General features: G+C 42.6%; 2 protein-coding genes across 4 annotated transcripts in view; one reads left to right on the top strand and one right to left on the bottom strand.

Annotated features, from left to right (window-relative positions):
* The window catches only part of FAM13C (family with sequence similarity 13 member C), a 508,143-nt gene that overhangs the window by 2,186 nt on the left and 478,368 nt on the right, over nt 1-27,589 (bottom strand). Inside the window, exons 23-24 of the transcript XR_011024565.1 lie at nt 13,592-13,651; nt 7,436-7,590 (exon numbers count right to left, since the gene is read on the bottom strand). The gene's annotated coding sequence lies outside the window, so the exon portion shown is untranslated. The remainder of the gene's footprint in view (nt 1-7,435; nt 7,591-13,591; nt 13,652-27,589) is intronic.
* Nucleotides 1-27,589, top strand: part of PHYHIPL (phytanoyl-CoA 2-hydroxylase interacting protein like) — a 301,123-nt gene that overhangs the window by 187,427 nt on the left and 86,107 nt on the right. Inside the window, exon 1 of one of the 3 annotated variants that reach the window (XM_068258696.1) lies at nt 7,456-7,563. The exons of the other annotated variants lie outside the window; for them this stretch is intronic. The gene's annotated coding sequence lies outside the window, so the exon portion shown is untranslated. Of the gene's footprint in view, nt 1-7,455; nt 7,564-27,589 lie in introns of those variants that run through there. 3 annotated transcript variants of the gene reach the window in all.

The following is a 27,589-nucleotide window of genomic DNA, read 5'->3' as shown; positions in this document are numbered from 1 at the left end:
CCCACTGCAAAAAATTGTGTTGAGTTATCTTGGCTCATCTTATTTTATATTTTATTCTACAAAATACATTTTTCAGCCCACATCAAATAATACCAAATTTAATTAATCAGAATCCACTTATTGGATAGATTGACTTTTATATAGAAGAAGAAGGCAATAACTTAAAGGAATACTGTAGGGGGGTCGGGGGAAAATGAGTTGAAGTTACCTGGGGCTTCTAATGGTCCCCCACAGACATCCTGTGCCCGCGCAGCAACTCCCAAATGCTCCGGCCTCCCCTCCGGTTCACTTCTGGAATTTCAGACTTTAAAGTCTGAAAACCACTGTGCCTGCGTTGCCGTATCCTCGCTTCCCCTGATGTCACCAGGAGCGTACTGCACAGACCATACTGGGGAAGCGAGGACATGGCAATGCAGGCGCAGTGGTTTTCAGACTTTAAAGTCTGAAATTCCAGAAGTGAACCGGAGGGGAGGCCGGAGCATTGGGGAGTTGCTGCGCGGGCACAGGATGTCTGCGGGGGACCATTAGAAGCCCCGGGTAACTTCAACTCATTTTCCCCTGACCCCCCTACAGTATTCCTTTAAAAACCTAGTGGCAGCATTAAAAAATATTTGCGTTTTTTTAGTTCTCTCGTTGACACCATATGCTTATATTATAATGTGCTGTGATGATCAGGCAATGGTCCTGTTCACACCGGTGCATTACCACCATGGTGCATTTGATTTTATCATGCATGAGCTTGGACTAAATTGTAGCAGTTTGAGAGAACAGCCTGGACTTCTGTAAAATATCAGACATTTTCCAAACTGATTAGTCAATCTAGTGTGGTGCTGTTTCTATGAGCTATTGTCTCTACTTGCATATGTACACTTCAGTGAGTATAAACAATCTAACAATTTTATTCAATATATATCATTCCAATAGAAAAAGATCAAAACATTAAAAAGCGAAACATACCCTCCATGATATGATAACAGATATATTATTATTATTATTATTATTATTAGCATCATGATATATAGATCGGCATCAGTTAGTGAATTCATAAAACAACTCCACCGGTATCGCGACCGTCTCGCCGCTTTTTCAAAGCGCGAGAGGGAATCTCCACCTTGAACACTCCCACTGTCAGTACAAAGTTATATGAATTTACGAATTGATGCCGATATATTATTATTATCATTAGAGATGGCCCGAACGGTTCGCACGTGAACTTATTTGCGTGAACTTCGCTGGATCGCATTCGCGGTGATCCGCGAACTATATGCGAGTTCGACCTGCCCCCTATACATCATTAGGGTCAACTTTGACCCTCTTCATCACAGTCAGCAGACACAGGGTAGCCAATCAGGCTACACTCCCTCCTGGAGCCCCTCCCCCCCTAATAAAACGCAGGCAACGTCAGTCATTTCACTCACTCGTGTGGCTGCAGTAATTAGAGAAGGCAGAGAACCTGCTGACATAGGGAAAGCTTAGTTAGGCTCTTGTGTTAGGCTTGTTAGGTTGCTCCTTCTTGCTGATACTTCTTGCTAAAAAGCACTTCTCATCATCAACAGCTCTTTTGAGAGCTAATGTTGTTCTTGTGATTTATTTTTTTTTGTGTGTGTCCCACAGACACTTGTGTTGCATATACAGCCCTGTCAGTCGCAGCTGGCCCTTGGCAATTCCTACTGTGCCACTGCCAGGCCCAGCACATTCAGTGACTACCTGTGTGTGTGACCGCTTCACATTTATAATACCAATCACTGCATACCCACCTGTTCAGTGCACCTACCTACCTACGTGAGCGCACATACCACCAGTCACTACACCTGTTCACGGTACATGTGTGTGGGTGTGTGTGTGACAGCTGCACATTTGTAATACCAATCACTGCATACCTGTTCACTGCACCTGTGTGACCGCACACTGTTTTATATACCAGTCTGTGCAGGTATTGTTATCTGCACCTGTGTAACCGCACATTGTTGCACCAGCAGTCACTGCAACCAGTTCGCTTCAACTGTGTAACCGTACATTGTATTAGTCAAGTCAGTGCATACCTTTCACTTCATCCCCCCCCCCCAGTATGGACAAAACAAGAGGCAGAGCCAGAGGCAGGCCACATGGCAGATCTGTTCAAGGTCGCGCTGTTGTGATTTTGTGCAGCCCTCGACCAAAGTACAGTGTTCAGACGAAGGCACGTGCCATCAACCCACAATATTGTCAGGACGTAGTTGACTATTAAACACAGAACACCTCATCTTTCTCAGCTTCCGCACGGAAGCGTGACATATCTTCCTCCTCCTGCTCTGATTCTGGCACCCAAGATAATAAGGTCATTGCTTCATTGTGGACAGACCAAATTCGATCAGCTGGACAGTCACTGTTCTGTTAACGGTATTCAATAAGCTTGAAAACCGCCATGGCCTGCACTCTCGCCATGGTGCGCACCAGTCCAGCACGGCCGTCACTACACAAACAGCTGTTTGCGGTGCTTTACACGGTGAGGTGGTGTGTCAGTGTGAAGCAGTACTCTAATTACACTCCCGATTGATGTATACACATGCAAGATGTTTTAAAGCACTTCAGGCCTCCAATTTAGCATGCAATGTGATTTCTTCCCCTAAAACTCTGCTGTGCGTCAAATCCAGATTTTTCCCCGGGACTTTTTAGCGTGTATCTCCTCCATGCAAAAACTCAGATGTTAGACCCCTTGAAACCTCTTTTCCATCACTTTTCTGGCCAGCATAAATGTTTCTTGTTTTCAAAGTTCGCCTACCCATTGAATTCTATTACAGTTCGCGAAAGTTCACACGAACTAAACTTTTGACGAAGATTTGCCTTCGTAGTTCGCGAACTGAAAATCGGAGGTTCGAGCCATCTCTAATTTATCATGCTGTATAGATCTATTATTATATCATGGAGGGTATGTTAATGTTTTTATCGTTTTCTATTGGAATGATATATATTGAATAATATTGTTACAGATTAGTGTGGTGCTGTTTCTATGAGCTATTGTCTCTACTTGCATATGCATATATCAGCTCTAGCACACACTATAGTAAGAGTGCAGTGATCTCTCTATAGACACTGAAGTGTGCAATATTTTCCCTAACAACATGATTAAAATAATCCTATGCTATGCATTAAGATCTGTTTCTTTTTTACTACTTTAAATGTGCACACAGCTGTCCAAAATTGGTGGATAAACTACTACATAGGGATGCATTTACTTTTTCACAGTAAGAAATGGGATATCGGTTTACGGTTTGGGGAAAAAAAAATTATGTAATCACTCATTCAACAGTCACATGGTCTTTATCATTCTATACTGTTTGAATTAAAGTAAAATACATAGGCCTCAATTCACTAAGATCATGCTGGAGATAAGGCAAGAGAAAACTTACCTCTACACAGTGAGAGAGTTATCTTATCTCTTCATTCCTTATGTTACCTCCTCTGTAGTTAATTTACCCCCTCTGTAGTTATTTTCATACGCAGTTAATAAACAGCCTTTCTTTAACTGTGGAGTTATTTTAAGGATTGAAGAGTTAACTTAGACAGAAGAGGTAACTTTTTAGGTTTGCCTGAGTAAAAAGTTTCCTGAATACTACCTGCCTCGTCACCATGGTGATAACTCTAGAAATGTTATTAAAGACAGGAGATAAGCTTAGTGAATTGAGGCCATAATGTCCAGTTATGATTTAAAGCGAGTCATACTGCCGTTTTTGACTTACCCGGGGCTTCCTCCAGCCCTATAAGCATGGATGTGTCCCCCCGCCGTCTTCCTCAGCGCCACCGTTCTCCCGCAGTCAACCCCCGGTAAGCGGCACAGTCAGGCTCAGTCTGACTGAGTGACCTCAACCGGGGCCTTCTGCACTTGCGCAGAAGGACCCTACTGACGTCACTGAGCCGCTTACCGGAGACGATTGCGGCTTAACGGAGGCGCTAAGGAGGAGGGAAGGGACACATCCATGCTTATGAGACTGGAGGAAGCCCGGAGTAAGTAAAAAAAAAAAAAAATGGCAGTATGACTCAGCTCTGAGTCTCTTAAGGGCCTGCTTCTACTACATGCAGATTAGATGCAGAATGGATGCAGACAAACTGACTCCAATGTATGCCTATGGGAAAATCTGCATCAGAAAAATCGCGTTTAGTGGAAACAGGCCCATAGGCATTCATTGGAGTCCGTTTTTTTGCATCCAATTTGCGTGTAGTGGAAACAGGCCCTTAAAGTTTACCTTGTGTAATTCATTTTTCTTATGACTGATAATCTTAGACCTACTAGAAATAGGGCCGGTTTCTAGAAAGGGTAGGAATCTCTATTTCCTGCCCAGTCTTGTATAGCTGGCATTGTATTATCCTTACAACATCCACCTCACTACCAGTGAGAGATTCGAGTGAGGTTGGCAAATGAGATACTTAGATGAACTGTAGTGAAAATAATGTAATTAATAAAATAGCTTATTAATGTTACAGTATTCATTTATAGATTAGTCAGTGTTTGCCTCTTCTAAAGCCAGTAAAAATAATGTGTGGTCTCCTAGAATGCTGTAGGAGGGAGAATTCTGCATAGCTAAACAGCCTAGGCTAAGCATCACTGGGAGGGTGGGGCTTTACCAATATACAGCAATATATAGATCTAGGAAGTGTTTCTGAAACCAGGAAAATTACCGTAAAAGTGGGTATCCTGAAAAATGTCCTGCGATCAACTATATGTAGTTATGGTGCCTCTTTAACTTTATTACTTGTAAGCTTGTCCATATTTGTGGTATTGATGCTCCATCCACCCTGCAAAGAATAATTCTGTCACACCAGACTAAATGGTGAACAAATTACTACAGCTCCCTATGTGTACATAGTAAAGAGACCTTTCTATTTTTTTAGTTTTATTTTTTATTTTTTTTCCTCCCCCCCCCCCCCCCAGTGGGAAAACTAAACGGATACTAAAAAATCTTGAGAATGTGACGATCTTTTTTATCATGCATGGGATTCTGGTTATTTGAGTGGTAATCATAATTATTCCCCCAGGTAAAACCTCCCATTGGACAGTAGTTTGCTGTAGTGCTATGAAGATTAAGCCACGCCTCCTTATTTTGCCAGTATTGCATGCTAGCCATTTTGTCTTCTGGCTCAAAAGCCGTTCACACCTAAAATACACAGCCAGTAATCTGTGTTCTGTAGCTTGTCATCTCATCTTGGTGTGGGACTTTATTGCAACCCACTAGATCAGTGGTCCTCAAACTAAGGCCTGCGGGGCCGAATGCGGCCCCCTGAGGCTTTTTTACTGGCCCCCACACACACAAAATGTATTACTTATAGATGCGGTCCTCTACATCTTTAAAAATTGGTGGTCCAAATGTTGAATAGCAATGCTTGCACCACCCATCCAAATGAAAGCCAGAAAGCAGTAATTTGCTGGTTTCCAATCAAATTCCACATCAGGTGACACTGTTGTCCAATTGGACTTCAGGTTGTCACCTGGGTATGCTTCACTGTTTGACCTGCAAAGACATCATTTTATGTATATTCCGGCCCCCCAGCAGTCTGAGGTATGTTGACCCAGCCCTTGACCCAAAACGTTTGGGGACCCTTGCACTAGTTGATTGGATGTCATGAAGAGAGAAGTAAAGTGCCAGAAGCTAATTTTTAGAAGAAGCTTCAGATTGTGTTTCTTGGTAAATTTTGAGGGTCAATTTGGGTACATGGGAACAAAAGCATTTAGAACAATTGTACAGCTTTAAATTGGATTGGCAGAAATGTTATTTCTTGGTCTTTTACTCTGGGGCTTTCCTCTCTAGAAAAAAAATACTCCTTTCTTGGTAATGAAGATCGAGCAAAGATGTCATTGATGATGCATTTTCCAGTCAAGTCACTTGTTTATTTTAAAATGGAGACCGCCATGGCCCAGCCTGCCATGTTTCCTTCTAGGTTCAGATGTGGCTCAAAACTCCACCCTGCAAGTATGAGGGGTCATGGCTGTGTATTGGGGTTATGGATGCACCATTGTGCACAGTGGGAACCAATAAGGAGGGTTATGAGAGGTTTACAGCGACTGTTTCAACCCTCCCTCCCATTGTTTCCTAAGGGAGAAATGTATAGCTTTAAAAATAAGAATTGTCCGTGGACAGCTGAAAGCCAGAATCCTGCAAGGGGACTCAGGTTTTTCAGAGGAGAGGAGCTCCCCATAACTCCGGAAGTTGAGGATCCCCATATGGGAGTACGTGGGAGGTGAGGTGCGCACTTTAAAAAAAATGCCCTGAATTAAAATGGGCGTGGATATCTGTACATTTACTAATGTTCTTCTAGCTACTTTTTCCATTTGCAGAACATTAGTAAATTTACCAATATTCTACTGTTGTTCCACCCTGACCCTCACATTACTCCTCCCCTACCTACGCCTAACACTACATCCCACCTATGCCTGCCCCCCCCCCCCCCCCCAACATCTAGCACTAACCTTCACTACTGTAGCCGCTATTTTACCATCACCCAAATTACTGCCCCGATGCCACTCCCAGTGCACAGTACTAACACCGGAGTTCTGCAATAGTATAGAAGAACTTCAGTGCCTGTCTTGGCTGCAATGTACTGGTTCCTACTATAGCAATTAACCCAGCACCAACTTCACCGCTAAATTTCAAAGTCTGAAGAAGAAGAGAAAAAGGTGGCTGGCACTCAACACAGACTGGTACAAACTCACAAGGAGTGCAGAAGCTTCAACTTGCTTTTGGCAATGAAAATTTCCACAAATGGGATAAAGGAAAAGTAGAGCCGGGCACCGATAGGATAATGCTTCAGTGCATTTATTCAGTTACAGCAAAGGTGTGAGGAGTGGCCTGACAACCATTTCACAGGTATTACCCGCTTTGTCAGAGGCCAAATGAAGAGGCCTCTGACAAAGCAGGTAATACCTGTGAAACGGCTGTCGTGCCGCTCCTCACACACCACCTGTTAAAGGGGGTAGGAGAGAATTCCTAAGAGAGAAGGAATTCCCTGAAATGGTTTTAATGTCTAGTAAGAACACCCTGTAACCTGGACCATGATGCTCTCAGTGATGCTGTGGGGCTGTATTCTTTATTATTACTCTGCTGATGTTCTCTCAGCTATAGTTATTTGTTAATGTGCACAATAAAGCCAGTTTATGTATTTATGGAAGAGGAGCTGAGAATTCTGAATCGTTTAAGAGAGCCAAATATAAATCTAACCTGCGTAAGCTTAATCATGTAAGTGGATACCTTACAGATGTGGTATTGTAGCCAGCTTATTCATCCAGCGGGCTCCTCTTGAAAAATACATTCATTATTTTAAGTAGCTAGTAATTTTTCGACAATACATCAAGCATGGAAGTCGCAGTAAAGGCAGCGCTTAAGTTCAGTCGGTAACATTACATGAAATTTATGAGAGTTCAGGCGTGATCCGCACACTGATACAGGTCACAGCAAGTCTGTACCTCAGCCAAGTCTTCTCACAGCCGTGTGTGCAGACTGCACACTCCTCCATTCCAGTGATGACTGCTGTGTGCTCTCTACAGGCAACATCGTTCTCTTGTCTGGAGTGGAGATCTATTGAACTAGCAAGGTAAGACCGCCACACTTCCTGTGGAAACTAGCCAAGGAAAAGGGTTTAGCTGAAGGCAGTCTGTAGTGACCTATACTTGGGTGATGTACGCAAGGAAATCTTTATTATGTAACTTGTGTTCATTCCCATACAAGTGTTAGGGCTGGAACCCACAGGAGCACTTTTGGCAGCGTTTTGGCAGCACTGCGATATGCTAGCAGTTTGCCAAAATGCTGGGCTAATGTTAATGGACGGGGCAACTTCCACAAGAGCGTTTGCGTTTCCCAGAAACGCAAACGCAGGACCTGCAGCATTTTGGGAGCGTTAGCGCTTCAATGTAAAGTATTGAACCGCTAGCGGAAACGCTCAGCAAAACTTAAACTGAGCGGTTTTGCTAGCGTGTTGCGGTTCAGCACACTGTAACAAAATGAAAAATAATTCACAGGACCAATCAGGATAAAAACGCAAAACGCTAGGCACCCGCTGGGGAAAAAAATACAATGTTGCAAAACACGACCAAAAACGCGCATGAATCCGCTTGCAAACCGCTCAGACAAAACGCTAGCGGTTGCGTTTTGCGTTTGCGGTTTTCAGTGGGTTCCAGGCCTAAGAGAACATATGCAGGATACATTGAAAATGATGCCTGTAATATGCTAGCCTGACATTTTATTTTAGTATGCACTTATACAGGTATGTAAGCAATCCGAATTGGAAATGGATCCTTATCTCACAAATTAAGTTTTTCTGCTGAGTTTTCTCCTAAGAAATAATTTTTCAGCTTCTGTTTAAAATAACCTATCAGCACTTTGCAATTGAAAAAGCATCAGAAAGTAGGCGAAAAGGTACTGTTAAAATTATTCTGAGCATTGTCATGCTCACTGGTAGTATTGTATTGATAAGGAGTGAAAATATCACTTAGAAGAAAACCAGAATTGAACAAGGGTCATTGGTCCTTAGGAGAAAAGGTGAATTGAGTAAGTTCTTTCTTAAAGGGGAAATGAAGTAAGAGGTATACGGAGGCTGCCATATTTATTTCCTTTTAATCAATACCAGTTGCCTGGCAGCCCTGCTGGTGTATTTCTCTGCAGTAGTATCTGAATAACACCAGAAACAAGCATGCAGCTAGTCTTGTCAGATCTGACTTTAAAGAGAATCTGTATTGTTAAAATTGCACAAAAGTAAACATACCAGTGCGTTAGGGGACATCTCCTATTACCCTCTGTCACAATTTCGCCGCTCCTCGCCGCATTAAAAGTGGTTAAAAACAATTTTAAAAAGTTTGTTTATAAACAAACAAAATGGCCATCAAAACAGGAAGTAGGTTGATGTACAGCATGTCCACACATAGAAAATACATCCATACACAAGCAGGCTGTATACACCCTTCCTTTTGAATCTCAAGAGATCATTTGTGTGTTTCTTCCCCCCTGCAGTTCTCATGCATGGAAGTTTCAGGCTGCTTGTTTCTTCCTGCAAACAGCTTTGCCTTTGTCTGTAATTCCTCAGTATGTGAAAGCCCAGCCAGCTCAGAGGATGATTTATCCAACTTGTAAAAGATAAGAGAGAAGAGAGAAGCTGTCCTAATCTAAATAATACACAGGCAGTGTGCATAGAGGGGCCTGGAAGGGGGAGTTCATAGCAGAACCACAACACTGAAGAACTTGGCAGCCTTCCAGACACAGGCCGACAAGTCTGACAGGGGAAAGATACATTGATTTATTACAGAGATGGTGATAGTATAAAGTGCTGCAGTAAGCCAGAACACATTAGAATAGCTTTTGGAACTTGTAGGATGATAAAAAACAGGATGCAATTTTTGTTACGGGGTCTCTTTACAGTCAGAAACGCCTGATCTGCTGCATGCTTGTTCAGGGGCTATGGCTAATATTATTAGAGGCAGAGGATCAGCAGGGCTGCCAGGCAACTGGTATTGCTTAAAAGGAAATAAACATGGCAGCCTCCATATACCGCTCTCTTCAGTTGTCCTTTAAGGCATATCCTGGGAGAAATTTTCATTAGCCCATGTTTAAAATAACTGTACAGCACTTTACATAATTTTGACAGCACTAGTTCATCTACCTTTTGGTACTTTTCAATTGCAAAGTATTTTCTTGCTTGCTGGTGGTTTAGAAGGCATTTTATTGACAAGGTGTGAACATATAACCTAGGAGAGAATTCAGGAGAAAAACCTTAGTGTACCCGAGATGGTAGGTTCAACAGTATTTATTTATACTTGGGGCTTTCTCCAGCTTCATGCGGTCTGTGGTTTTCCTTCCTGGCCGCTCCGTTCTCCCGTGGGCACCTCCACCATTTCGGCCAGTTCTTGTGCGCATGCGCGGCCCGGCTGTGCTCCTGCAGACGGAAGTGTTTTGCACCTGTGCAGAACTACTGGCTTTTTTTTTCTATTTTAGTGTTGAAGATAACAATTGTGTGCACAGGAACATTTTGTTGTCGTGGGTTTTTTTTAAACTGTGTTGTGTTTATCACAGTAGTGAATGGTGCTTATCATAGACTATGAATAAAATGTTCTAAACTTTGAACATATGGCCACTATCAGTCCAACATAAACATCCAAATTGGAAGCTAAATGAGTATAGCTGCTTGCATCCCCTTCTGTTTGTGGCTGCAGATATGATGCAATATGTGAAAGCTGTTCAGGGAGTAGCATCCAAGTGATGGTTGGGGCTTCCAAGTAGTGGTAATGCTCATTATGGCACACAGATGTTGTCTTACTTGTTAAAGGTCAGTGTCTGATGTGACGGATTTACCATCTGTGATGTGTTGGGGTGATTACTACAGGAGTTGTGCAGTGATGGTAAACTATGTTCCCCTTGCAAGCAGCCGGGAGTTTTTAGCAAAACCGGAACTTCTGCTCATACAGTCGAATGTTTAAAACCGTCACATTCTAATGCCACTGCTCTGCATTCTACATCTCCTATAGCAAAACACTCATGTATATTTAAATATGAACTTTATGTCCTTAAATAAGATAAATTGTATGTGCTATAAACGGAATTAAGCTAGACACTTACATGTTAGACATTATTATTATTGATATAAATATATAGTCTAAACATCTTCCATAGCACTGTACATGGTACAAAACAAATAGTGGGTTGTGTAGATACATGAGAAGTTCTAAGCACTGTACAATCAGGACATCCAGCAATACAAGTACAAAACGTACATAGTAGATGTATGGTTTGAGACCACACCAATCTGGTTCTTGTTTACATGGTGAATTACAGCAGAAACAAGAAACGGCAGGTGGTGGTTCCTGCCCTTGCGATATTACATTCTAAAGGACTGATCAAGATTTCTTAAAAAGATAGCCGTGTTTGCTGTGGATATGAGATGTGTAGCTGCTCGATCACTATCACTGCCACATACCTGATGACGTTCGAGATGACTGCAGCCACCCAAACTACCATGCTGCAGCTACCTGATTCTACACTGAGGACGGACACAATCAACATGGAGTGCTGTTGGTGTTGGCATCACAGATACATAAGAAGTTTTTTTCCGCTTTAAAGAAGATCTGTGGTGAATTTACAGCACATTAAAATAAACCTATTACTGTTTCCCCATTATTCCCCCTCTTCATTTCTCCTATTTTTGCCACTTCCCGATGCCAATAAATAACTGTGGCTGAAGCCACAGGAGGCAGATCTCCCTCCCCCTGCTGTCTGGAGCTTGCAGAAAGGTCAGGGATAACTCATCAGATGACTGCAGCAGGGGGAGGGAGAGGCTGAGAGCAGAGAGGAACAGCTGCTGTATTTTCTGCCTCTTCCTGCAGCACAATATTCGTCTAACTAGACGAATAATTAGAAAGGAGCAGGAGAGAGACAGCACAGCTGTTTCTACAGGAGACAGGGAAAAAAAGATTAGTACTTTTTGAAAGGAACATATGTATTCATTTAAGCTCGGGCTAAGCCACTGTGGAGGATTTCTCAGCCCCTGGTGGGCCGATTTGCACAATTTTTGTTTTGTTACACGCAGCTAGCACTTTGCTAGCTGCGTGTAGATGCCGATTCGCCGCTACCCGCCACGTTAGAGGCCCCCCCCCCCCCCCCGAGTCCTCTTGCGCAGCTTGGCCAATCACCGCCAGGCTGCGCTAAGGGGTGGATCGGGACTCCCCCAGACACCATGACATGGATGATGTCGACGGGGGAAGCCAAACAGGAAATCCCGTTCTGAATGGGATTTCCTGCTTGCTCTGATCGCCGGAGGCGATCGGAAGGGGTGGGGGGATGCCGCTGTACAGCGGCTATCCTGTAGTTAGCGCTAGGCTAGCTACGTGATTAAAAAATTTTTTTTAAAGTGCTGCGCCGCCATCCTGGCGGTTTTAATAGACCGCCAGGGACGCTAAATTGCATTTTGAAAAAGGGCCACAGAACCCCTTCAAGGAATCAAATGTATATGTTATTTAGCATGCTTTTGAGGAAGCAGAGGTTTATGGTGAAACACGTGTCAGGTCATTATATTGGTACTAGGCATGTGAAGTTGCATGTGAATCCTTGATCTGTATGAACCTGAAGAATTTTGTTTAAGAATAAACTGATGCTTTTTGATTAGCAAACAAGTGTTTTGCCTCCATTTAAAGAGACACTGAAGCGAAAAAAAAATGATATTATGATTTGTATGTGCAGTACAGCTAAGAAAAAAAACATTAAGATCAGATACATCAGTCTAATTGTTTCCAGTGCAGGAAGAGTTGAGAAACTCCAGTTGTTATCTCTATGCAAAAAAAGCTATTAAGCTCTCCGACCAACTTGGTCGTGGAGAGGGCTGTTATCTGACTTTTATTATCTGAACTGTTATTGAACTGTTTACTTTTCCTCTGCTAGAGAAGAGTTTATTACTTCACAGACTGCTCTGAAAGACTCATTTTGAATGCTGAGTGTTGTGTAATCTGGACATATTATAGAGTGATGCAATGTTAGAAAAAACACTATATACCTGAAAATAAAAATATGAGAATATTTTCTTTGCTGCTAATCTTCTAGTAATTATTCATAGTACACAACCAATTCATTATATCATATATTTTTTTTCGCTTCAGTGTCTCTTTAACCACTTAAGCCCAACTGGACGAGATTTCTCGTCCAGTTGGGCTGCGCGCATTCCCGCGGGTCGCGCGCGCTCCCGCGGGCCCCCCCGTGCGCGCCCCCGCTGCCGCCCGTTAGCCCACCGATCAGTGAAAGGGATTATAAATCCCTTTCGCTGATCGGACCCCCCCCGGAGAAAAGCCGACAGCATCTCTTCAGACGCTGCGGCTTTTCTGAGCTCTGGGCTCCTTTCTTCTGCCTGGGAGCGAGATCGATCGCTCCCAGGACTTTTTGATTCTGGCCATCTTGTGGCCAAATAGCAAATTGCACCTAAAAAGATAAAAAAATTACAAATAAACATATAAATATATTAAAAAAAACCCCTGTTTACCTCCCACACCAAAAAATACCCACATACAAGTTTAAATTAAAAAAAAAAAAAAATTACAATATTAATAAAAAAAAAAAAATAAATAGTTACCTAAGGGTCTGAACTTTTTAAATATGCATGTCAAAGGAGTATATCAATATGAATTAATAAATTATGGGCTTCTAAACAGTGATGGACGCAAAACGGAAAAAATGCACCTTTATTTCCAAATAAAATATTGTCGCCATACATTGTGATAGGGACATAATTTTAACGGTGAAATACCCGGGGCATATGGGCAAATACAATACGTGAGTTTTAATTATGGAGGCATGTATTATTTTAAAACTATAATGGCTGAAAACTGCGAAATAATGAATTTTTTCCATTTTTTTCTTATTCTTCCTGTTAAAATGCATTTACAGTAAAGTGGCTCTTAGCAAAATATACCACCCACAGAAAGCCTAATTGGTGGCGGAAAAAACAAGATATAGATCAATTAATTGTGATGAGTAGTGATAAAGTTATTGGCAAATGAATGGGGGGTGAAAGTTGCCCGGATGTAAAAAAATTTCAACCCTTCGGGCTTAAGTGGTTAAAACTCCAGTTTCAAAACTTTTGGTGTAGTTACCTGATTCTTCATCCAAGGTCCGTGATAAAGTTTTCTTTCTTTTGAGCCACAAATTTCAATCTGTATGGGCACATTGGTTTTCGTTGAGAAAAGATGAGATTTATAGAGTTCTATGTAAATCTAGTATAATCACAGTATGCTTTTTTTGTGACGTGTGTATGTCTGAAGTGTTGTACAGTACCAGCTTGTGGTATCTAGTTATGTGGACAGCATTAGGAAGATTATCGAGAAACTGTTGAAATCCAAGGGAGCAGTATTTGAAGTACTCCTTGACCAATATGATGACAGTAAATATGCTGTTGACAATCAGCAATGAACACTGCATGAAGGCATCCGCGATAATGCTGCGTGAGAGAAAGTCCAGGACGGAAATATTTTAGAAATACTTTCTCTAATCTCCATTTGCATAAAAAAAATGTTTATTTAGTCATGGGATCACAGCTTTATTTAATAAACCAGAGACTGGATTTTCACCAGGGACTTCACACACTTTTTTTTTTTAAATGAACATGATCAACATAACTCATTTCCTTCCCTAATTTCATGCTAGCTGCCTTGTCTGGAGTCTGCATTTGCTAGTGCCCTCAATATACAAAGGTGCATACAAGTATGTTTGTTGTTCAGTATAATCTCGTTATAGTTAACTCTGATATAGTAAAACTTTGGGTATAGTAAACTAAATGTCCAGGTCCTTACCAAGCACCATTATAAGTATATGGACGTAACCCCTTGTATAGCAAACCTTGATATAATAGAACTTCTCTGTTATAGTGCACCTGTTTTATTTGGGCCCCTGCGGTATTCTGTATACGGCTATAGTGGAAAGTAGACAGGTGCATGTACCATTTGTCAGTCGGAGTCCCATTAACCGTGGTCAGTGTGTGGGTTGGCTGGCAGCTACCTGTAGCCTGCCCGCTATCTGCACGCTACTCTGCACACACCAGCCGGGGGAACCTATACTTCCTTGCTGTGTAAGCTGCTGCCTAATTACTGAGGGAATTTTCTGTCATATGTGACTTGCATGTGCATGGCTGCAACACTACAGTATCATCCAGGCTGCACAGAAATGTGGACAGAGGAGCACACTTATAAGTACTGTACCAGCATTAACTGCTGAGGCCAATGCTTCCTGTGCAGGCTGTTGTGTGATTATTGCATGCAAAACCCCCACACCCTGACTGTGCTCACTTGCTGAAGCATTGAAAAGAAAAAAATGACTTCCAGTTATTGATTGAATTAAGATACAGTGCTATAGTGTTCTTTGTGCTTGAGTATTGCAATTTCTGATATAGTAAACTACTTAGCAAAGTTCCTTGGAAGTTTTACTTTAAAGGGAGTCTACTGTACTTTGTCTTGTCCACAGCACCCTCACAGTTCTGAAGCCCATGAAAATTATGCGTGGACTCCAGACTTTGTGCTCTGAGCCACCTTGCCTGCCATCCAGTAGCAGCTGTGCGCTGATTGGTTTATACATAACAGAAAGGGGTGTAACTTTTTGGCCACCAATTCAGTGTTAGCTTTAGATTTGTAATGCTGGGGGGCCTACAGAAACCGAGGTTGAGGATAAGGACACTGCTTGCAGTAATGTGGTGATGCTGGTACTTGGAGCAGTGCTATCCGTATGTAAATCCTGAGAAGCTAGATAGGTTCACATTAAACCTAGTGCAATACCATTTGTTCTCAAGCAGTCATTAAACATGTGTACACATGACAGTTACTAAAGTACTGCAGTTTATGGCTACATTCACTAATTTTATAGGGAAATTACATTTTACTTGTGCAATTGCCCTAAACGTATATCAGTGCTGCTTACGTATTTATGTAATTTGTTATTAAAACATTTTCCGTTTCAGTTTGCAGCCAAGTAAGCTCAGTTTGCTCCTCTTTTCAACCATGGCAATATCCTTTGCTTGGAGCAGAGCCTGTCTTTCCTTACTCACGATGTGGCATGAGCAGGTAGCTGCACAAAGCAAGAGCACATAGAAATAAAGTGGCTGGACTCTGTGCATACCTGCCAAACCATCTTGAAGTGACCTGTCTGCCTGGAGAGTAAGGGCTGGTGCAGACAGACCTCTGAACCAGCTGCCTGTGGCAGCCCAGTGTCTTGTTCCAAATGCTTTTCTGAAAGCTTGCAGAAAACATTTGTTGGCTTTTGGTGGCACTGTTCATCCCCACAGGAAGACACGGTAGTGTGGGTAAACGCTCCTGGAAGCAACATGCAGCTAAGCGATGGGCAGATGGCAAAAATCAGGATCAAAACTCAGTAAGTGGTCGTACAGACGGCTGTGCGGTCATCTGAATGGACAGTGTTCAAACGACGAGCACCAAGACCCTCGTTTCCTATACAAGGTTTTAGGACTAGTTTACACAAACTGTTCTGCGGGGGTAAACTGGTACAAGAACTTCACCCAGCGGGTGTCAGGAGAACTCAATACCCCAGATACAGTTAATGGCAGAGTCTAGTATCACATTTATGGTCCTTACACTGCAGATCTGCATTGTACTTAATCTGTTGTGTGTACAGCAGCCCCCCAATCCCCCCCCCCACCCCCAATGTGCATTGTCCAGCAATTCTAACTGCTGGATCATCTTGGCTGATTGGTGGTTTAGGGCATTGTTATCTTACTCCTTGAGTACAAGGCTTAAAGGACAACTGTAGTGAGAGGTATATGGAGGCTGCCATATTTCCCTTTTACAATACCGGTTGCCTGGCAGCCCTGCTGATCTATTTGCTTGCAATAGTGTCTAAATAACGCCAGAAACAAGCATGCAGCTAATCTTGTCAGATCTGCTTGTTCAGGGGCTGTGGCTAAAGGTATTAAAGGCAGAGGATCAGCAGGACAGCCAGGCAACTTTATTGCTTAAAAGGAAAAAAATATAGCAGCCTCTATATCCCTCTCACTTCAGTTGTCCTTCAAACACTGTGATAGGTGTTCTAACCTGTATTTGCCTTTGACAGTATGTCTCATGATCAGCTCAATGTTGTCTATAGACCAGTGTTCCACAGCATGTCCCCCTTTATGAAAAAGATTCAAATCTTGGCTCTGCCTGTTCAGTAAGCCAGCACCTATTCAGAAGGAGACCTTAGGCAAGTCTCCCCAACACTGCCACTGCCTATACAGCGCGTCCTAGTGGCTGCAGTTCTGGCACTTTGAGTCCGCCCAGAGAAAAGTGCGATATAAATGTTCTGTGTCTGTCAGTGCTGGGCAAAATGGAGCAAAAGTGGAGCATTTCCAATACTAATCGCTCCTTTGGCAATCCACTTCACTTTTTCACCTGTTTTGCTTCACTTTTTCTTGCACTGGTTTTGATAAATCTGCCTCTTTGATTGCAAAGTGCTCTGTGTTCTTGGAAATCTCATCTCAAATATCCTTTGACAAAGGAGTACCTCATAATTTTTTTAAGTGGTTTTCCAACATTCTGCTATGCTTTTCAGTAATAGAATATATCATGCATAAGCAACACTCAGTAATATTGAATCATCTCAAAGCTGATAGACTGTGACAAGTTCAAGTATCCTCTGAGCCCAACATTCCCTCGCTGTAGCTGAGAACCTAATCTGTAGAGCACTGTGATGTCAGAATGTCAGTGCTTCTGTCTGGCCTGGCAAAGACAAAAACCTGTTCATGCAGGGCTTTAGACTACCTGTACATGCAGGCCTTTAGACTACCTGTACATGCAGGGCTTTGGACTACCTGTACATGCAGGGCTTTGGACTACCTGTACATGCAGGGCTTTGGACTACCTGTACATGCAGGGCTTTGGACTACCTGTACATGCAGGGCTTTGGACTACCTGTACATGCAGGGCTTTGGACTACCTGTACATGCAGGGCTTTGGACTACCTGTACATGCAGGGCTTTAGGACTATGTAACCCTCCAATCCTATGTCGGACTACGTGTGATATTGGCCTTTTTCTCTACAGGTCCAATGTTGAACATGGTCTAACATAAGAAAAAGTGACTGCCGTTAGATGGCGCAGTTGCCAGTTGAAATCTGGCACAGCGTCATCCTCTTCATATCAAAGTGTCGGACTCTGTTCACTGCTGGTTCCATCTGCCGCTGTTGCACCTTGTAATTAAGATATTACATTAGCGCATTTGGGCTTGTTGTAGGGGCACTGTATTCCCCCTATGTGGATCAAAGTTTCAAAGACTGTAATAATGAAATTACGCTGGCGCGTGTGCAAGTGGGGGCGGAGCTACAGCATGTGAGCTGGTGCCGGCCCTACCACTGATGCTGGGTCACCACCTCGCTCTAGTGCAGGGCTGGGCAAACTTTGGACATAACCAGCCGCATTCCTAAAATGGCCATAGATGGACCTGATGCAGGAAGCAGCGAGTAGGTGAGTGTTAACCCTTGGTTTTCTTCCTGCTCACGACTGCAGGGAGGGCCATATTTTGCAGAGAGCTGCTCTAGTGCAAGGAGGTACTCCGCTGCCAATCCTTTTTCTCCAATCACCCCTGTCTGTGGGTGATCTGGAAAAAGGATTGGAAAGGGTTTATAGGAACACTATAGACTAGGCGTATGGTGTTGGCCTACAATACCACATCCAGGTTTTCTTTCCGAGTATTAAGCCCACAAAGTTCCCCTGGGCTTTTTCCAGGGTATAACTGGTAGATTTTATCACAACGAGGAGGTGTAAGGCAAAACAAATCCCCTCTCCTATTAGTCAGACTTATAGACCGTGTGTGCCGTTATTGATTGCGTAATGAGTCTGCTGCATAAGGAAAGACATCTCCCACACACCTCATGTAAAATAGGCAGGAAAAAAAGATCCCTCCAATTATACACTTTTATATTCATCACACAGTGCTGTCTGAATCTGACAACATGCATGACTAACTTTAGATCTATTAAATATTGTTGTTCATTAGACAGCGAAAAGCTGCCAGTAAAGGAAATTGCTGTATTTTCTTGGTGTGTGGGATAATTGCGATGAGACTCGCGCCTGCTATTGCTTTGTAAGTGACAGTTGCTTCCAGCAGTTCCTGTCTGACGTAAGAGCCTTGATTTTACTACAATTGATTGACCATTCCTCACGCTGTGGTGACTGGGTCCTGTCATTCCTGTGTGCTGTGCATAGCAATTTGATTCATCCATGACAGCAAGTGCCACAGATGTTGTTTTTTAATTTGATGAAGTTTTTGAACCTAAATTTATAACTGCACATGTGTCATACATTACAGGATTTTAGAAATGTTGAATGAAATGCTGACTTATGTGATTTGACGTAAGTTTTGCTGCATTTTGTATGCAAATCGAAATTGGACACTGCAAAGCAGCAATAACTGCATTTGTTTGGTCCAGTTTTTACAACAGAATTTGCAATCAATCAATTAGGCAGTATTCCCTCCAAAAAACACACAATTGGTTGGCTGGTAAACCACTCCTCTTAAAACAAAAAGGCATTGTTCCAAGACTTTGAATGGACTGGGTATGTGAGTGGAGGTGTGGGAAGGTTTGGATGGGTGGTGGCGGGGGAGATTGACATGACTGGAGGTATGGCATATACATGTATTTTGCCAAAAATGTTTGGCTCTCGAAAGTGCTGTCCTTTCTTATTTCAGAAAACTGTGAGATAAACAAGTACATTTCAGATTAGCTAGGATTCTGTTGGCGCTGCTGAGCCTACAGCTGGCCCACAAATTTTGCTAGTATTATTGGGTGAAAAAGAGTCCAACCCATCCAATAAACTCCACTCCAAGGAGTGTCTGCTGCGATCCCACAAGCTTGGTACACACATGCAATTTTGATTGGCCAATTTTACCATCTCCATGTAGTATGAGAGCTTACCTGTACAATCTGTTAATAGTATTCAAAATCTATAGACTTTGAATACTTGAGCATAACAAACTCGCTGAAATCATAAGAGATGTGTAACAAATGTCTGTTTTTATTGCAGTGATACAAAAATAGCATCATTATATTTAGACTAGAATTAAGAACCCGTAAGTAATATACATAGAATTCCTAATGAACCTATCAGTATTTAATAAATTGAATAACGTGTATAAATTGCATAATCTTGGTCTCCATAATCAGAGCTGCAAAGATTTCCGGATTACTGAAACAAAATAACAGTTGGATGCTTTAGGATTAGGCTCTGTTGACTGGCACCAAGAGGATTACATCTTTCTTCTCTGACTAAAAAATAGATAAATTAAAGCTGTCTTTAGCATGCCATAAATGTACAACTGAAAGCCTGTATAAAAATAGAACATATATTCTATAATAGAATAGTGTTTGCAGAAATCAATGCTCGTGCCATCAACCTTCAGATCTTGCGTCAGTGCTGCCGCTAGAGACCTACAGGAAAACTTTGAGGTTTCTTTCACACTACACTCATTGCGTCGTGGTGCCATGGACAAGTTAATTGCAAAACCACTCTTGCGGTTCGATGAAAGACTGCTCCGCCCTCATCGCATCACACTGTAGCGCACAAATCATCATTCATATAACCCTGCAACATAGTGCACCGACAGGGTTGTATGCATAGCCCCTCCCCTGCATGTCCACCACCACCCCTTGCCTAGTGACGTACTCCCTGACGCTGATGGACCTGTACATCACTGGTACTCCTGGTTTCCCTGTCGCCCCTCCGCCACCAGCATGTTTAAAGTGTATGAGTAACCCAAAGACTTAACCTCCTTAGCGGTAACCCCGAGCTGAGCTCGGGGTAAGCCGCCTCGGAGGATATCTCAGCCCTGGTGGGGTGATTTAAATTCGGTAAAGTGCTGTACGCGCAGCTAGCAGTTTGCTAGCTACGCGTACAGCTTGATCGGCGTCGCCGCACGCAGCGGTGGCAGAGGGCCCTGCCAGAGCCCTGCACTGCCCGGACTAATCACTGCCGAACTTAGTGTTCTAGGCCCCGTACAATTTCATTCAACACAATGAAACAGACCAAGGGTAAAAGAGGCCTAAAAGTAACATGAACTAGAATTGTGAAATCACTTGAGGGAGAGGAAAACCCAGGGCCCACTATGGTGTAGTATGTAAAAGTATGTTGTGAAAGACAAACACCTACAGCTGATAATACTAATAATGCAAGTGTGGAGGTTACCACTCAGGCAACCACTGTAAATGCAGGTGGGGAGATTAATTAAACCTGACCCCAAACTGTGAGGCATTTTGCAGGTAGAACCTGCTTCCTTAGGCAGAACCTACTCCCCTTAGGAGAGTAACTGCGGACCTTCTCTCAGTGCTCAAATGCCTATTGCCTGACGAAGGGGATTCAACCCATGTAATGCATCATAACAAAATTGTTTGAAATAGACACATTGGCCTCGATTCACAAAGCGGTGCTAACCTACTTAGCACGCCTAAAGCTTTTGGGCGTGTTAACCAGGGTGCTAAGTAGATTAGCGGCATTTTTAAAAATCACATCGCGTGCAAAACTTTGCGTGCACGGGAAACGTTGCATTGCGGCGCGATGAAAACTGCGCACCCGATGTGCCTATAAGGTTGTACAGGGTGCGACCTTAACGTCGCACCATGTGATGTTAAGGTCACACCCCACGCGCCCTTATAGGCGCATCGGGTGCACCGTTTTCGTCGCACTGCGATGCGACGTTTCGCGCGCACCGTGCTGTGCACGCACAAAGTTTTGCGCACTGGACTTTGCGTGCGTTTTTTTTTTTTACACGTGAAGAGGGGCTTTTCACAAGCGTGCTAACAGTTAGCACCGCTTTAAGAATAAAGCCCATTGTGTCATCTGTTGGAAGTAAGTTGACCTCTGCATTTCATTTTTAAACAGTTTTTAGTGTATTTTATTCTTCTTTGGCACCTGCTTATCTCAAATCCATTCAGAATTTTGGAAGTTTTTCTGTGGGTCTAAGCAGGTCCCAGCTGCACAAAATTGATATCTTCAACTCAAAACAATTAGCATCTCATTTGACCATCTCTAATCCTGGCTATGCAGTTGTCCTGTGGCTTAGTACACATGTTTGTGGATTTGTGTGCCCCTGCTTGTCTACGGGGGGATGGCCAATGAGATGCAAATAATTCCGACTTTATGCAGGATTATGAAAATCCTGTGTGCAAACATATGCGTCTTGAAAATGGACCAATCCAAGTTTAATTGAATGGTCAAGACAGATGACCACCTGTTGCAAGTGATGGTTTTTAGTACCACATTAATGATGAATGCTGTACCAACTGCCAAATACAACGTCCTCCTTAAAGGGGAACTGAAGAGAGAGGTATATGGAGGCTGTCATGTTTATTTCCTTTTAATCAATACCAGTTGCCTGGCAGCCCTGCTGGTCTATTTCTCTGCAGTAGTATCTGATTAAAACCAGAAACAAGCATGCAACTAGTCTTGTCAGATCAGACTTATAAGTCTGAACCACTGAAACACCTGATCTGCTGCATGCTTGTTCAGGGGCTATGGCTAATAGTATTAGAGGCAGAGGATCAGCAGGGCTGCCAGGCAAATGGTATTGTCTAAAAGGAAATAAACATGACAGCCTCCATATACCTCACTCTTCAGTTCCCCTTTAAACCTTCTTTTTAATTTACATCTGTTTGGTGCTTGGCCGTCTTGTAACTGGGCGGATCAAACCGTCCATCTGACGTAGGCCTAACTTGCGTAGAGTTTGACTAAGGTTTTCCCACTTCCTAAAGTCAAAAGTTCAACCAAACATAATTTCCTTTGGCCGATCTTTTTTTGTAATACAGTTTGTTTCTATTAGTCGAGCATTTTTACATGAATCAGTACTTTATTATTTAGCATAGATTCCCGACTCCTTTTAAAATGTGTAGCCAAGCAGAACCACTTTTTCAATAACACAACTTCCCTGACAGAATTAAATGTGCTTCTGTTGTCAGAAGATTCCGGCAGTATTTAAATGAGCTGTCTGGTTTCCAGTGAACGGTGTTGATTATTTTGCCTTCGCTGATTTGAGGAAGACTATAGACAATTGTTATCGGCACTGAATAGGCAAACTGCCTCCAATGCAAGCATTGAAGAAGAATTTAAATTACGTTTGTGGTGACAGGTTTTTTCTTTTTTTTTCATAATCAGGAAGTCTTAATTGGATGTAACGAGTTAATGCAGGATCTTACATTATATCGCCGCTTTCATCAGGCCTGCTGTGAGTAACACTTGGCTGGAGTTTGTAGAAGTGTGTGAAAATCCTGGAAATGTGCGATTTGGAATACTGAAATGCTTTACTACTCCGTCTGCCTCCCATTTCCTTTTTTGTTAGCAGGTCTGGGGATAATCTATTTCATGCAATATAGTCTGCTGTCAGGCTTATAGTATATAGCCAGCTTCTCTTGGGCTTCAGTCTGTACCTGTTAGTCTGAACCACTCCCCCTGCAGTCACATGAGCATGGTAGGGAAATGATTGGCAAATGAAGGTAAGCCCCTCCTATCTTTCTTTTTGTGTCTCGTTGCTGTCATCTGTTAGAGCCTAGGGCGTCCATGAGTTGTGTATAACTGCTTTTGTTGATGTACAGCTTTGTTGGCATACAGCTTCTCCATGATGCCATTTAGCAGTCTGCCAGGGCAGATCGCTAAATGATGAATAACAAGCAAGCACATTGGCATATATGAAATGTGCATTCACTAAAGCTATTGAATGTAAATTATTGAATGTTCGGTTTCATTGCGGTAATATATCAGTAAGTGTGTGGTAAAATTATCAAAATTTTCATTCATCAAGCAAAAAGTGGGTGTGTTTGCACGCTATGTATCGGGCAAAATATCTCCAGCACAGAGCTGTCAGCATTCCTGTTGTGTGCCTTTAGTAGCCAAAATGGAGCCTTTTGATCTAGTGCTGTATCAGCTAAGCGTTATAGGTGGATGACTGGTCAAGTAACCTCTGCATATGATGTACAACCAGGGCTGTGGAATCGGTACATAAATCATTCGTCTCCAGCTCGAACTCCTCAGCCTATGAAAGCACTGACTCCAACTCTGACTCCAGGTACCCAAAACAACTCCAACTCCTTAGTCTAATACTTACCGGGGCTGTGGATTTGGTACAAAAATCATCAGACTCTCGACTCCAACTCCTTAATTTATGAAAATGCCAACTCCAGCCCCGAAGCCAGGTATCCAAAATTGCTCTGACTCCTCTACTCCGATTCCAAGTCCGACTCCACAGCCCTGTGTTCAACAGCCTTTTGGATATACAGTGGTTAGCAAAAGTATTCGGCCCCCTTGAAGTTTTCCACATTTTGTCATATTACTGCTACAAACATGAATCAATTTTATTGGAATTCCACGTGAAAGACCAATACAAAGGGGTATACACGTGAGAAGTGAAAAAAAAATCATACATGATTCCAAACTTTAAAAATAATATCTGCAAAATGGGGTGTGCATAATTATTCAGCCCCATGAGTCAATACTTTGTAGAACCACCTTTTGCTGCAATTACAGCTGCCAGTCTTTTAGGGTATGTCTCTACCAGCTTTGCACATCTAGAGACTGAAATCCTTGCCCATTCTTCTTTGCAAAACTGCTTCAGCTCAGTCAGATTAGATGGACAGCATTTGTGAACAGCAGTTTTCAGATCTTGCCACAGATTCTCGATTGGATTTAGATCTGGACTTTGACTGGGCCATTCTAGCACATGGATATGTTTTGTTTTAAACTATTCCATTGTTGCCCTGGCTTTATATTTAGGGTCGTTCTCCTGCTGGAAGGTGAACCTCCGCCCCAGTCTCCAGTCTTTTGCAGACTCCAAGAGGTTTTCTTCCAATATTGCCCTGTATTTGGCTCCATCCATCTTCCCATCAACTCTGACCACCTTTCCTGTCCCTGCTGAAGAGAAGCACCCTCAGAGCATGATGCTGCCACCACCATATTTGACAGTGGGGATGGTGTGTTCAGAGTGATGTGCAGTGTTCGTTTTCCGCCACACATAGCAACGTTGGCTTTCTTCTTGCCACTCTTCCATAAAGGCCAACTTTGTGAGGTGCACGACTAATAGTTGTCCTTTGAACAGATTCTCCCACCTGAGCTGTAGATCTCAGCAGCTCTTCCAGAGTCACCATGGGCCTCTTCACTGCATTTCTGGTCAGCGCTCTCCTTGTTCGGCCTGTGAGTTTAGGTGGATGGCCTTTCCTTGGTAGGTTTACAGTTGTACCATACTCCTTCCATTTCTGAATAATCGCTTGAGCAGTGCTCCGTGAGATGTTCAAGGCTTTGGAAATCTTTTTGTAGCCTGAGCCTGCTTTAAATTTCTCAATAACTTTATCCCTGACCTGTCTGGTGTGTTCTTTGGACTTCATGGTGTTGTTGCTCCCAAGATTCTCTTAGACAACCTCTGAGGCCGTCCACAGAGCAGCTTTATTTTGTAGTGACATTAGATTACACACAGGTGCACTCTATTTAGTCATTAGCACTCCTCCTCAGGCAATGTCTATGGGCAACTGACTGCACTCAGACCAAAGGGGGCTGAATAATTACGCACACACCACTTTGCAGTTATTTATTTGTAAAAATGTTTGGAATCATGTATTTTCATTCCACTTCTCACGTGTACACCACTTTGTATTGGTCTTTCACGTGGAATTCCAATAAAATTGATTCATGTTTGTGGCAGTAATATGACAATATTGAAAACTTCAAGGGGGGCGAATACTTTTGCAAACCACTGTATATATTGCAGCCTTTGGTTTTGCATTATCAGCACGATTGCCATAAAAACAAATAAAACCATACTTGCACATGACTGCAGCAGCCTATAGAGGCTGGACTTTCTCCCTCCGGCCATTATATGCATCCTCCCTTTTTCTTGTCCCTTCTTCTCAAAAATCTGGGCCTCGAGTGGCATTTAAAAGCTGGTCATGTGGTCTTTTATGCCAGTCTCTTTTTCCACAATACAACACGTTGTGATTTTGCACTCGGTAAAATAATGCACTGTTTTCGAGGTGTTAACAAATGCTTTGGATATTTTAACAAATGTGGCACTGATGCGGAAAAATCTTCCCAAAAAAATATTTTTTTTTTTTCACTAAACTTTGATTGCAGAATTTTACCCAGGGCTGTGGCGACAGTGTCAAAAAGTAACAGCAATCAAATTTAAAGAGTAGAGTAGAAGCGTTCAATTACTGCTAAAATTGCTATTTATTGAAATCCAGTTTAAAATAGACAGGCAATTGAAGTTTACATGCAACACATCCTAATAGTGAAGAGGTGAACATACAGACCAACGAGCCCTCTACATTTTTATTCTGCACACGGGCCCCACTGTTGTCTTTGCCCACCACTTGTGTGATCTACAAAGGCCATGTGTTCACATTGACCTGGATTCACACTCCAAAAAAAGAACTCAATTTTGCCTATCCAATGAGAATGTTTTGGGCAGGCATAATTTTGCCATGTTTTGGTTATTAACTTCCTAACCACTAATGCAGCTACAAAGATAAGATTGAAGTGGGTTGCATTGGATAAAGAGAAACCAGTCCCAAAGACGGCACTAACCTGGCAGAACCTGTAATCAATTCAAGTTCAAACAAATTAAATCTTATACTTGAATCCATAGTTCCTGTATCGATTGACAAGACCACCATAGGGGACTTCACTAGTTAGGGCTTTACAGTGCAAGCATGTGTTGGCTATAGAGTTGTTCCATTTCTAGGTTCTCCCTGGAGTTAGGTACCACCTCGATACAGTGTTATACTGCAAAAGTTGGTATGCTGTAGATTTAGGGAGCCAGATACTATTATAAATCTTCTTCCAGTCAACATTTTTATCAAGCTGTCTCTATCCGATTTCCAAGGGGTTTTTAGTGAATGTGGTAGGGGGGATTATTTATTTCTAAGGAAGGCGTACATCCAAGAAAGTACTCTACTCTGTTTCCATCATAAACCATCTCTGATTGTCTGAGCCACAGGTGTCAAACATGATCCAAATTCCTCCCCCATGTGGCTAGTAAACTCCCCAATGATACTCAGCCAATCGCTACACATAAGCATGATCATCTGGGGGAGTAAATCCACATGCTAATGTTGAAACCTGCAGGTTTTGGAATGACTGTGGGGTCAGCACACACAACAACTGTTACAGTATATGCAAGTCACAGCTGCAACTTTGTTGCCACCTGTGTTTCCCTGAAACCGACCTGTTTTTGTGTGTGTAATTGCTTCAAATGTATCTATTACTGAGTTATAATATAGTTGAATGAAAAAGGCTTCCCACTAGTACGATTCTGTCCGCTTTTCAGCAACATGTATCAATCTGTCACATTGATGTGAGGGTAAAAAGTGGACAAAAGTGGAAATCGGGCCTTAGCAGAACTTTACATTTATCTGAGGGTTTGCTATTTTATGTCAGTCACTGAGTAGCTGAAAAGCTCAGAATGAAAACCAGAATGAAAATGAACGCTTACAATGAAGCGTGTGTTGTGTTTGTGCCAAGAAACTGTCACTAGTACAGTAGGAGATAGATCTGTGGCACATAGTTTAGAAACACACCAGTGTCTTCCGAACTCTATAGAGCCATTGAAGATGATATTATGGGATCATTGTAATATGCCTGGAAACTATAAGCATGTCAAAAAGAGACCTGTTTTAACCACTTTACCCCCGCGCGTACGTATTTCTCCGCCCCTTTTTCCATCCTTTAAAAACCAGGGACGGAGAAACACGTACTTTCCGCGTTCCCGACGCTGCCCGCGCTCCCGCTCGTAAACACGCCGCCCGCAGCTAGTAAACACGCCGCCGCCCGCTCGCCCGGAGATCAATGAACGGGAAAATCCATTCCCGTTCGTTGATCTAAGCCCCACAATGATCCGCTGCTCTCCTATGGGCAGCGCGATCATTGTGAGAAAAAACTCACGTGTCCAGCCTCCTTATTCTTCCTCCAAGCTTCCGGAAGGAAGCTTGGAGGTCGCATTAAAACAAAAAGTTACTGTGGCCATCTTGTGGCCAAATAGTAAACTACACCCTACACATTTTTCACATACAAATAAATGACTTTTACACATAAAATTAACTCATTACCTCCCACACTCCCCATTTTTTTTTTTTTTGTAATTAAA

This window comes from Hyperolius riggenbachi, chromosome 10, assembly GCF_040937935.1.
Source record: "Hyperolius riggenbachi isolate aHypRig1 chromosome 10, aHypRig1.pri, whole genome shotgun sequence".
NCBI classification, from domain to species: Eukaryota; Metazoa; Chordata; class Amphibia; order Anura; family Hyperoliidae; genus Hyperolius; species Hyperolius riggenbachi.
The sequence above is the reverse complement of the archived record's forward strand: the minus strand, read 5'-3'. Positions and strand labels throughout refer to the sequence as shown.